Here is a 10718-nt window from a genome sequence, read left to right on the forward strand (position 1 = left end):
TAGATAACTCTTTCTCCAACTTTGGTCAGGGCAGGATTAGCTGGGAGACGTCTTCTAGACGAGGGTCACTTGGAATACCTGCAGAACAGGGACATGGAAGTAGCTCTTTTGGAGATTATGGTCAACTAGTGTGTTTTGTAGCAGTGTTTTGCTATTGAGAACGAGCTAGCATGCTAGCACTAGCATTCTACCGTTAGCCGTCTCGGCTAATTACAACGAAAGCCGTGCAGATTTTGAACAGCTCACCCAAAAACTGAAGGCAGAGGACATTCAGAAACCTGTATCTTACTCTAAACAGCATGTATACTTTTTTTCTCAAGGTTGTATGCGTGTGGAAGCACCAGAGACACAAAATAACACCCCAAATCCCAAAAAAGGAGATTGTTTTCATAATATGGCCACTTTAAGTGCTGGAAAGTACTTACCCTGCGAGACCCTGTTCTTTCGATAGCACAATTTGAATTTGCTCAGCGAGTTACTCTGGCATCGAGTAATGCTGCTCATTAACTATGCCCTTGTAGCTGAGCCGCACCAATCACATCGGTGTATCTGACACATGCGGGCCAGAGGCGAGCTATACCAATGACAGTGTAATCTACCAGTTAGCTCTGCTGGTAACTAAGCGTATGGGGCTCTGGATACGTCACCCTGTGTGCTGTTGTGATTGGTCGTAGTGTTATCCAATTGCCTGCAGTGAGATTTCCAAATGCACGCTTGATGCCGCCCCTCGAGATGGGCGACTTTCATTCCTCAATGCCAGACCCTTAATCTTTTGGATTTGGGTCTGGATTTCCAGGCTAGGAAATTAGTGTACAGTGTTTTTTTCAAGACTTTTCACTGAAAACAGCATCCGTAAAGCTGCTAATGAGCTTAAAGAAGCTTTGAAGCTCCTACAGAATCTAGTGATATTTATCTGTGACTTTATCTCTGCCAGCGCCTCCTTTACCTTATAATTTGTCATTTGATCCATTACTAATATAATCATGTTGATTGTAGCTGCTCCGAAAGCATAAAAAACGTTTTTTGTTTTAGAAGATGAATTCAGCAATTTAACAGAATGTGTCTGTCTTGTTTGAGTAAGGATCATTTTGATCATGGTGTTGTAGAGTTTGACTTGAGTGGATGAATCCAAACTATTTCATTTCCAGTACTCTGAGGTAAAAAAGGTGTAGAGTAAAGATTTATTCTTTCTCCTCAAACAACTAGCAATTCTTGCGTGTCTCAGCAAACAGCAGGAAAGAAACAGATGTGAGACTTCTCTTTCCTGACTTTGTCTCCTTTGTCTCCATGACACTCTCGCTATCGATCGGTTGCCGCGCGATATGGAAGAAAAAAATGATGCTTCAGAGTGAAGCTCAGATAAAAGCTTTCCAGCCAATCAGAGAGCAAACTGTATCTTACAATGTGTCTTCAAAACTTGAGTCACATCTCCTCCAAGAAAGAAAAAAAAAAATCCCTTAAACTTCAATCAGATGACTGTCATGGCGTGACGCTCTCACTTCCCTCGCAGCTGCAGATGATGCGGGTGATAACTGCAGTATGGGGCCCCTGTGAAATGTGTAAGCCATGCTGGTATATGTGTGTTTGAGTGTGTATAAGCAGAGCCAGCACTCGGCACCTGATCTTGTGCTTCTCTTTCATCCCGGCGTCTGTGGCAGACTGCCATGGGCCCATATCATTTAACACTCTACTACACCTGTTGGGATGAATTTGATACCTGGAGATAATGGATTGGAGTTCAGGGGAGGAGAATGCGGACAGGAAACTTTTCTAGGGGTCATATTTCATGAGCAATCTGCGCTGATGCAAACACACACACCCCATCCCCCGCACACCTATGTCTTTAGAGGTTATGGACAATGAAATACGCGCACATAGACACACACACACACGCACTCAAATACAGAACTAGTAACAGGTTTCACAGCAAGCCTGGACATGAGAAGGAGAAGAAACCGGCTGCAGTTAAAGCAGAAACAGAATACATATATATATATATTTATATATATATATATTTTTTTTTATTAATGGAAAATTCGGCCATGAGCCAGGAAAAAACGGATTGCTTTTTTAGTGAGGAGCACCGGAAAGGGGCTCTTTTTAATAACCTGTAACTTTTTCATTCATAACTTCTGTAGCAAAATTAATTTCATCTTGAATTTCAAAGATCAGAGCAAATGTATCATTACAGGCCATGCCAATGTATGCACAGCGGATTTAAAGCAATTGAAAAAAAATTGGCAAAACCTTTTTACCACCTCTGCCAAACCCAAGCAGGCACGGCCTATTTCACAAGAGCTATCATAGATTTTGATTGCACTACGCCATTAAAGTTAAAATTTTGATGGCACTCATTTTATAAACTTGAGTAATCCTGGGAAATTTTGAGAAATTACAGCCCGGAATTAAAAAGAATCAAAGCTGTACTATGGATCAGAATTGTGCTGGGTCAAGTTTGTTCCAATTCAGTCTAATTGGGTCAAAAATATCTATAGTTGCTGATCTCGGGTCTGTCACAATTTCGTAAAATAGATTCCGGAATTACAATCAGCTCTGATTATGTGGTGCGTACAAGTCACATATAGATTGTTTTTTGACGCCAAACAAAGAGTGTGACCGATGACGTGCTTGTCTGGATGGCAGGACCAACAGCGGTGGTGGTTGGAGGAAGGCGGCTGTTGTAAAGCAGAAGTAGGTGGCGGTACTGCATTGTGAATTTGGTCATTTGGACGGGGTGTGACCGTCTCTTGGATCCCTTTCAGATTGTATCTGTTGTCACTTGCGTACATTGGGTTTAACTGTAAATCATGTCCAAGATCTTGGCCCCATGAAGACCTCTTGTGTAAGCTTGACAGAGATATGTCCTCTATGTGATTTCTAGTAATTCAGGGGTTTCTTTGAATTAAACACACAACATGCTACTGAGACAGGAACTATATATTCTCAAAAAGGCATAAATACACATAGAAAATCCTAAATAACATGAATTACCGTGACACATCATTTTACTGTCAGGGCTGAGCCAAAGATTCGTGGACAAAGAAGACACAAAAAAGGGAGAAAAAGAGAGAGTAGCCGTATACTGTGTGCTGCAGAGTACAGAAACCTAATGGACCTCTGGGTAAGATTTATAGCGTCTCATCCCTTCTATTGCTATATGAGAGGAAAAGTTGACTGGAGCTCACAGACTCCAGAGACTATAATTCATTCCCCCAACACGCTCCATTTTATTCCGCCAGAGTACATTGGTTGAGTATTGGGCTCCTTCTTTTGGGCCAATAAAACGTAATCACTGTCTGCCAGGACCAAGGTCACACTGTATTCCTTATGTAACGTGATGATTGTTTTGGCTTTTGCTGACGGTCCATTAGCTGTTTATTTTTTTCACCTATGCCTGAGAGATGTTTGGTTTTGATCTTATTAGGGACCATGGTTTGCACTTATATTGAAGGCTATGCTGCTATAATCCAGGGTGTGATGAATGTGTTGGTAGGATGTTTGAATAGGTTGACAGTGAGCACATGTGCTGTTGCATGACTTAGGTTTGGTGACCTTTCAGTAAGGGGGACAGCCTCCTCAACTACTCAATGTCTTCTATTGGCAGAAGAAGACATTTTTCTTTGAATCCTCCAATGGACAGCCCCTCACCCAGGCTCTAAGGACATACACTGGACTGTGTGGGGATTTTGCAGTAGTGGCCACAGTCAGAACTGCCGCTCAAGGGACTTGAGGTTTGGCCTTAACAGATTTTTTTTTTTTTTTCCGGCCCCAATGGGGGTGGCTTTCAGACGATGACTGTAAACTTGCAGAGCTTTACACTTCCTGCAACATTTGCTATGTGAAGGGGAAACCACAACAAGCATAAACCTGGTTTAATAAAGAGGCATTTTCAAAATAACCCAAGATGGCTGCAGCTGATCTGAAACTTTCTGTTAAAATATTTGTCTTCTAATTCTAATGGATGCTACACCATCACACCTCATCTCCACCCGCTGTAGTCTGTCAACACGTGAACGTTGCTCAGCACTACGCCACTTTCTGTTGATCTCATTGGTTGTAGGTCTATCCAATTGAGTCAAGAGGCAATCTTAGTCTACGGCCGTCGACAACAGCTCTTGGAAATCGAAAATTAACTGACAGGTTTCAGACTGAACCTCCATTTGTGATTTAGTCTGGCAATGTCAAGCTAGCAGATGAGTCCATTTGAGGAGTAATATTAAGGTAGAAAGTGGTTTCCAAAGTGGGGTCCGAGGATAGCCAGTGGTCCTTAGAGGGTGTTACAATGGATCCCCAGCAAAAAGGGGAATTATTTTTTCACTATTATCTTCACTATAATTCCATAAGTAACACAATAACAGAATTCATGACTGTTTTGGTAGTGGATTTCATACACTTAATGTAATGTAAAGTAATAAAACATGTAAAAGCAAGTATCCTATACAAGTGGGGAACCCTGGGAGGAACTCTTAGTAAATGGGGGTCTGTGGTCTACGTGGTGTCAGTTTTAGGGTCCTTCACGTGGAAAGTGTTCGGGAACCATTGGGGCTAGAATATTCAAGACAACACATTAGCTACATGCCATTAGCTTGCTAGCTGACTTGCAGCAGATTGCAAAATGGAGAGTTCCAGTTTGATGCCAGTTTTTGCAGCTGCATTTGACTGTCCTTTGTTTGAACTAGTGTTAACATATATGTTTGTGTCTTGTCACAAAACATGGTTGTAGCCATGCTTTTATTGGTGTATATATAGTATTTGGACAGTGACGTGTCTGCACACTGCACTGTCTGAAAGATTTACAGCAAACCAGATGGCATCAAAGTGTCTTAACCTCTGTCATTCGGTTTATTGGTGATTTTGATTTGTCTACTTGATCATTAAAATGAGCAGTGTAAGTAGCCTACAAATTATGCCAATCATTGTTTGTGGATGGGAAAGGCAGAGCGGGTTTTTGTTGTTGTATAGGAATCCCAACTGGTTAGTGGAAACTAATGAGCTCTACAGCGTGTCAGTTACCATGCAACAGTATAGCACATTTGGTATGTGCAGCTCTCCTGTCCGCAGTGAGGACTACTGAGACAGGCAGCTGGCCTCTTAGATCGGCTTCATTTAGAAATTGATTTTTACATGTGGCCTTGAACATTTGAAATTTCCTTCTCAAAACCTTGTAAGAGCTGCAGGGGGAAAAGGACCAGGGAGAATCAATTCAAATTAATGTCAGAGATGAGGTGTTTCTGTCTATTACTATAAGCAGCTCTCATTTTGAATGGATCCATTGCCTGAGAGTCACAAAATCCTGGTTACAAAAAAAAAAATGAAATCAAAACATGATTGCTTTCTTCAACCCAAGAGGGGATGGAATGATTCACTGTCTGAGGTTGCAGGAGCAGCCTGATAAAAAGAAAACCTGCATCTTCTGGATCAGGCTCTGGACTTGAGCAATTTTCTCCAACTAACACACAATTATTGGCCTGTGCACACGTATGAATTACACCAATTATTGTACACTGGGGGAGAACAGGGGACCTGTTGCTTGTGTTTAAAAAAAACTCACAGGGAGTCATTGTAGGTGTTCTTTAAGGTGGAAGTGTTGGTACTGACCGTTTGAATAACAGTTGCATTCTTAGCTGCCTCGGTCCATTTGTCCACCGTGTGCCTCTTCCTTAACGTATAGTGCTCAACAGTTGCTTCTGGAAAAGTGCTTGTTGGGATTTTTTTTTCTTTTTTAAGAGAGACTGCAAGTTAAATTGCAGACCTATTTTGCCAAGACTAAGTGTCTTTAACCATTTAGAGAAAGTAAAGGCCTTTGCACACCAAGTCTGTTTTTTTGTGTGTGTTTAATCCTTCATAAAAAATAAAAATGGTTACATACAGAAACCTCCGATGTGTTATTATCATAGACTGTATATTAACAGACAGAGCATCCGGTTTGGCTAGGTACTGCAAATTCGGAAGTGCCTTAAACCTGCATTCTATCTGAATGATCGCAGGGGGAGACACGTGCGTGTGCAAAAGTGACCCACTTCTCACTTGATTTATTACTTCAGTAAATATTTTTTATAATGTGTTTATGGTCTCAATTGCTATTTTTAAGTCTTCTGCAACTGAATGATGATAATTTTTTGAATTATTAGGGCCCAAGCTCTGACAGGCTCTGTTGAAACTGAAGAAATTCTTGCTTCTTTCTTTTCATATTCAAAAACTCACCAAATTTGGCGCTCACATCAAGCCTGGTGAAACCGTACGTATTGTAAGGGTTTCGGGAATGGTTGCATAAAAATGGCTCGCTAGTGTCCCCTACAATATCAAACAAATTGAGCCCCTGCAGTACGTTGAACGTAGACAAACAAAACATGGAACACATGTAGCATGTCAAGATGCACAAAATAGCTTATTGGAGACATACCCTAAAGCCAACATGAAGTCCGGCATTTTTAATTGAAAGTTTGAAATTTGTGGGATTTTGGCCGTTTCCACATGTTTAAAATCTTTAACAAACTCTTCCTAGAGATTTCATACAATCAACTTCAAATTTGGTCTGTGCCATCTTAAGATGTAAAAGATGAAAAGTTATTAAAAGAAAACTTTTCATCATAGGGCATGGCTGTGGCGGGGCGGCCATTTTGTGCGATTCGCCAGTGATACAGGAAGTGGGTGTAACTTGAGTCTACATTGTCTAATTGGCTCAAAACTTGTCAGGATTCATAAGAGTCCAACCCTGACGACATGTACAGGGTGATATTGGCTCAAAGTCATAGCAAGTGGCAACAGGAAGTAGGCCCAAAACTATAGATGCTATTTCATCCGATCAACTTCAAATTTGGTCTGTGTCATCTAAAGACTACAACAATGTAAAGTTTTTGCTTCCTGATGCCGATTCTGATGCCTGAATTTGCTTATTGGTCAATACAGAGTACTGATCCGATACCAGTGTGTCTTATATTTTATTATGTTTTAACAACTGTATACTGCTATCCCTGTATGGATGTGATAGGATTTCTATCTTTGTTTTTTGTTTTTTAAAGAATATTTTTGGGCATTTCCGGTCCCTATTTATGATAGGACAGATGAAGACATAAAAGGGGACAGAGGGGGGGTGGTGAATGACATGCAGCAAAGGGCCGCAGGTCGGAGCGGAACCCGGGCCCGCTGCACCGAGGAGCAAATCTATCCGGGCGCCCATGATTTCTATCTTTGTTGTCGGTCTGGCTCAAGTTAAACTCTTTGTGAAACAACAACAAACACAAACAATGAACGCCACAGAACTTTCTTTTTTATCCAGTTTGACAGAAAAAGAACACAAAGCAACTACTTTAACGTAGATTTTCTTTAGGGCTTTATTACGTGGTATCGGATCGTTGCATAAACTCCAGTACTTCCCGACACTGATACCAGCGTTTTAGGCAGTATTGGAGGCGATCCCGATACTGGTTTCAGTATTGGAACATCTCTACTGGTCACTTCACAGAATGATTTCCATTCATTTCAGTTGAAAAGAATACTAATTCAGTGTACAATTTCTACTTATTAATTGATTAAACATCTGCATGCTTTCCATTGTGGAAACTGGTTAACAAAGTGATGGGTGAGATTCTGCAGCCTGACCAAGAGTATGCATTGTAGCATTTTGCCTGTGTGGAAGTGTCTTCAAAAGCCCCGGGGTCAGTCCATCCATCAACAGCTTTGACAGATGAGCTCCAACTCCAACAAAAGGATTTGCTCTGCTACAAAACCCTACGAGGGGGTTTCGTGTACAGAAAACATACATCTCGTTTTGACATTTGTCCTTTTCCTGTCGACTATGTTTCTCCCCTGAAGGTGCTTTTCCGTCTTCGATCACCATGATGACATCTACGCTACCACTCCCTGGTGTCACATGTCACGGGGGAAATGTGCTGCATAATGATCATATGAGCCAAAAAAAGTGTTTCAAAGGAACAAAGGCTAATTAGAGGTAAGATGACACTGGCCTCAGCTCAATGGCAGGTGTACACACTCTCTTTGCCGCTGACGCCTGCCAGGCATGTCTGAGTGATGTGACGTTGTTTCCCAGACCACAACAATGCCGGCAGAGTCCTTGTTATCCCACACGCTCTCAAAGGCGCCTTCTGGTAGCCCATAAAGCCCCATCAGGCTCCAGGCCCTGCAGTCATTCAATTAAGACTTTACTGGGCTATTGATTTCACTGCGAGTGCCACACATCGTGGAAACAATAAGGAGCCTTTTACCAGCCTTTCACCTAAAGGGTTGGTGACTTCTAAAGGCATGAAAAGACTGTAATATATCCTGTGAACACACAAAAAAACATTTCACTCCGTTTTCACTATGACCTCCTTTAAAAAAAAAAAAAGCTGTGCTTATTTTAAGAAAACCGTGAGAAAACATTCAAATTGAACTTTGTTGGAGGCTGTTCAGGCAGGTAGCACTGTCAGTTCATCAGAGCTTTTACACTGGAAACAGATGCCTGCTTCTGCTGAAAAGAAATCAATGACTGAAACAGCAAAGCCGGGGAGCAAAACCAAACCAAGAAGCTAAAACATTACAGAATTACAGAACTGGGTGATTATGTCACTATACCTATGGACAATCATGTAATCCAATGCTATTATAACATGATTTATTATACTTCTCACTTTAATGGAATCATGTCCTTCAAAAGGTAGTGCAGTTTTAAATAAGAAATGCAAGAGAATACTGAATACATAATTTAGTTTTTGTCTTCTGTATTTAGAGAATTTCAGTTTGACATTAAACCTGCAAAAGTCAACCTGATCTTACACCCCTTTACTGGCCTAAAATTCCCCAACTACCCGCGACACTAGCAAAGTCGCCAAGTCTCCATCTGTGAAATCTCCTGTGGCCCTCGGCGGCATAAAGGCTGATCAACTTTGGGTTTGGGGCCAATCTTTCCAAAAGTAGCCCTTTTGATGGATATCCTCCCTCAAGAATCCTACCTTATGTCCTTAATTATTCACTGCCATTGCCAAGCTTTACAAAATACAACTGTTGATGCAACACACTCGAATGGAGGCTGTTAGAGACTGTAATGAAAGCGAGAGGGGAGGAGCAGACAGGGGAGAGGGAGTATCAGCCGGAGAGTAGAGAGGGAGTTTGGGAGAACATAAGAGAGTGAGAGCGGCCCGGAGAGAGTACATGTAGATGCTTAATGAATTCGGTCACAGCTCTGCCCAATGAAATCTTTATCCGTGGGGGATGAGGCAGGGGACTTGGCAGAGCCCCGGCGTATCTCGGCAAGGGTGAAAAATAGAAATCCCACTGTCCCCTGTTGGCTCTCCCTCGTGTCAGCTGCCTTGGTTACAGAGTTGGCTGCCAGCGAGCCCCCGCCACTCCAGTCCTCCTTCTCCTCCTCTTATCCCTCTTTTACTTTCTTTCTCTGTGCAACTCTCCACAACACTCATGTATTTCTCTCTCTGCCTCCCCTTCTGTTCAATCTAACACCCGGTCTCTCCCACAGATCTCTTTTGCCTCTTCCTCTCTCTCTCTCTCTTCTGATTGTTCTCTTCGTTCTCCGCTCAGCTTTTTGTGTTTTTCCTTTTATCACCACTCTATTCTACTTCACCTTGTGGTCACACATTCCCCCACATGTGGCTCAGTCAAACAAAACAAGTGAAAATTGCTGCGACTTCTTAAAAGTCAGCAGACGATATTGGAGCACACACACACAGATGGAAGAAGAACTCTGCAAGCAGTTAAAGACTTACCTTTGTAACAGGTTGTTCTGGTCATTATGTGCAACAAATGAATATACGATGGGGATTTCATAGTAATCCAGATGCAAGTGGTCACATTCACCAGCTTAGGGGATTGTTTTATCAGATGCATATTAGCACAGACATATATTTAAAAAAAGAATCCTACCTTTTGTTACGGTCTCAGTAGTAGATTGTTAGTGAAACTTCTCCTCCCTCGCAGCCAGCGCAATTGACTGCAGTTTTCTCTTTTGTTTTTTTTTAGTCTTCTCTCCTTGACTCGCCGTCGGTTTATGTCTCTGTCTCTCCAGTGGAGACTGATCACCGGGGTTTTTCGCAGAGAAGTCCAGCTGACCCCCCCACACACCCCCTGCAGAAGAAAAAGGGGAGGAAAAAAAAACAGGAGAGCAAGACCTGGCACCTCCTGATCAACTCTGCTCCCTCCTCGCTGCTCCTTCCAGCGCTCAGGGTGAGAGAAGTGAGACAAAGTAATCTTCAGGTGTAGAGACAATACTCCATCCCTCCCTCCTTTCCCTCTGCTTTTGCTCTCTCTCTCTCTCTCTCTCTCTCTCTCTCTCTTCCCCCGCCTCTCCCTCGGTTGCTTATTCTCGCTCTACCTGCTCATAGCTCTCACACCAGCTGCCTCCCTAGCTCTCTCCCTCTTGTGTCTTGTGTGAGTTCTCTGCCCCTCCCTCCATCCCTGCCTCCCTCCCTCCCTCCATCGCTCTCCAGCTCGTGGATGTTTAGACACGGCAATTGTAGCTGAAAGGCACTGAATTAACCCGCAGAACTCAAAAATACACACACTCGCTTCACTCACTTTACCCCAGTTTTTCTTGTTCTTGCTTTTGCAGAGACGCCTCTCACTCTGTATATTTGACCCCCTGAATAGTTCAATCAGTTCTCCTTTTAGGGGGGAGTGATAGTCTATTAACTTTTTTGGTCCCTGCTCTCCACTGGATTTTATCAACTGTCTGTCTGGAGCAGGGGGGATAAAAAAAAAAAGTGATG

The 10718-nt window shown here is 42.5% G+C and overlaps 1 pseudogene; it reads right to left on the bottom strand.

The window, feature by feature from the left end:
• LOC116672367 (cadherin-20-like) overlaps positions 1-10366 on the bottom strand; it is a 98174-nt pseudogene extending 87808 nt beyond the window's left edge.
• Between the last annotated feature and the right edge of the window lie 352 nt (positions 10367-10718).

Source organism: Etheostoma spectabile, chromosome 22 (assembly GCF_008692095.1).
Source record: "Etheostoma spectabile isolate EspeVRDwgs_2016 chromosome 22, UIUC_Espe_1.0, whole genome shotgun sequence".
NCBI lineage: Eukaryota > Metazoa > Chordata > Actinopteri > Perciformes > Percidae > Etheostoma > Etheostoma spectabile.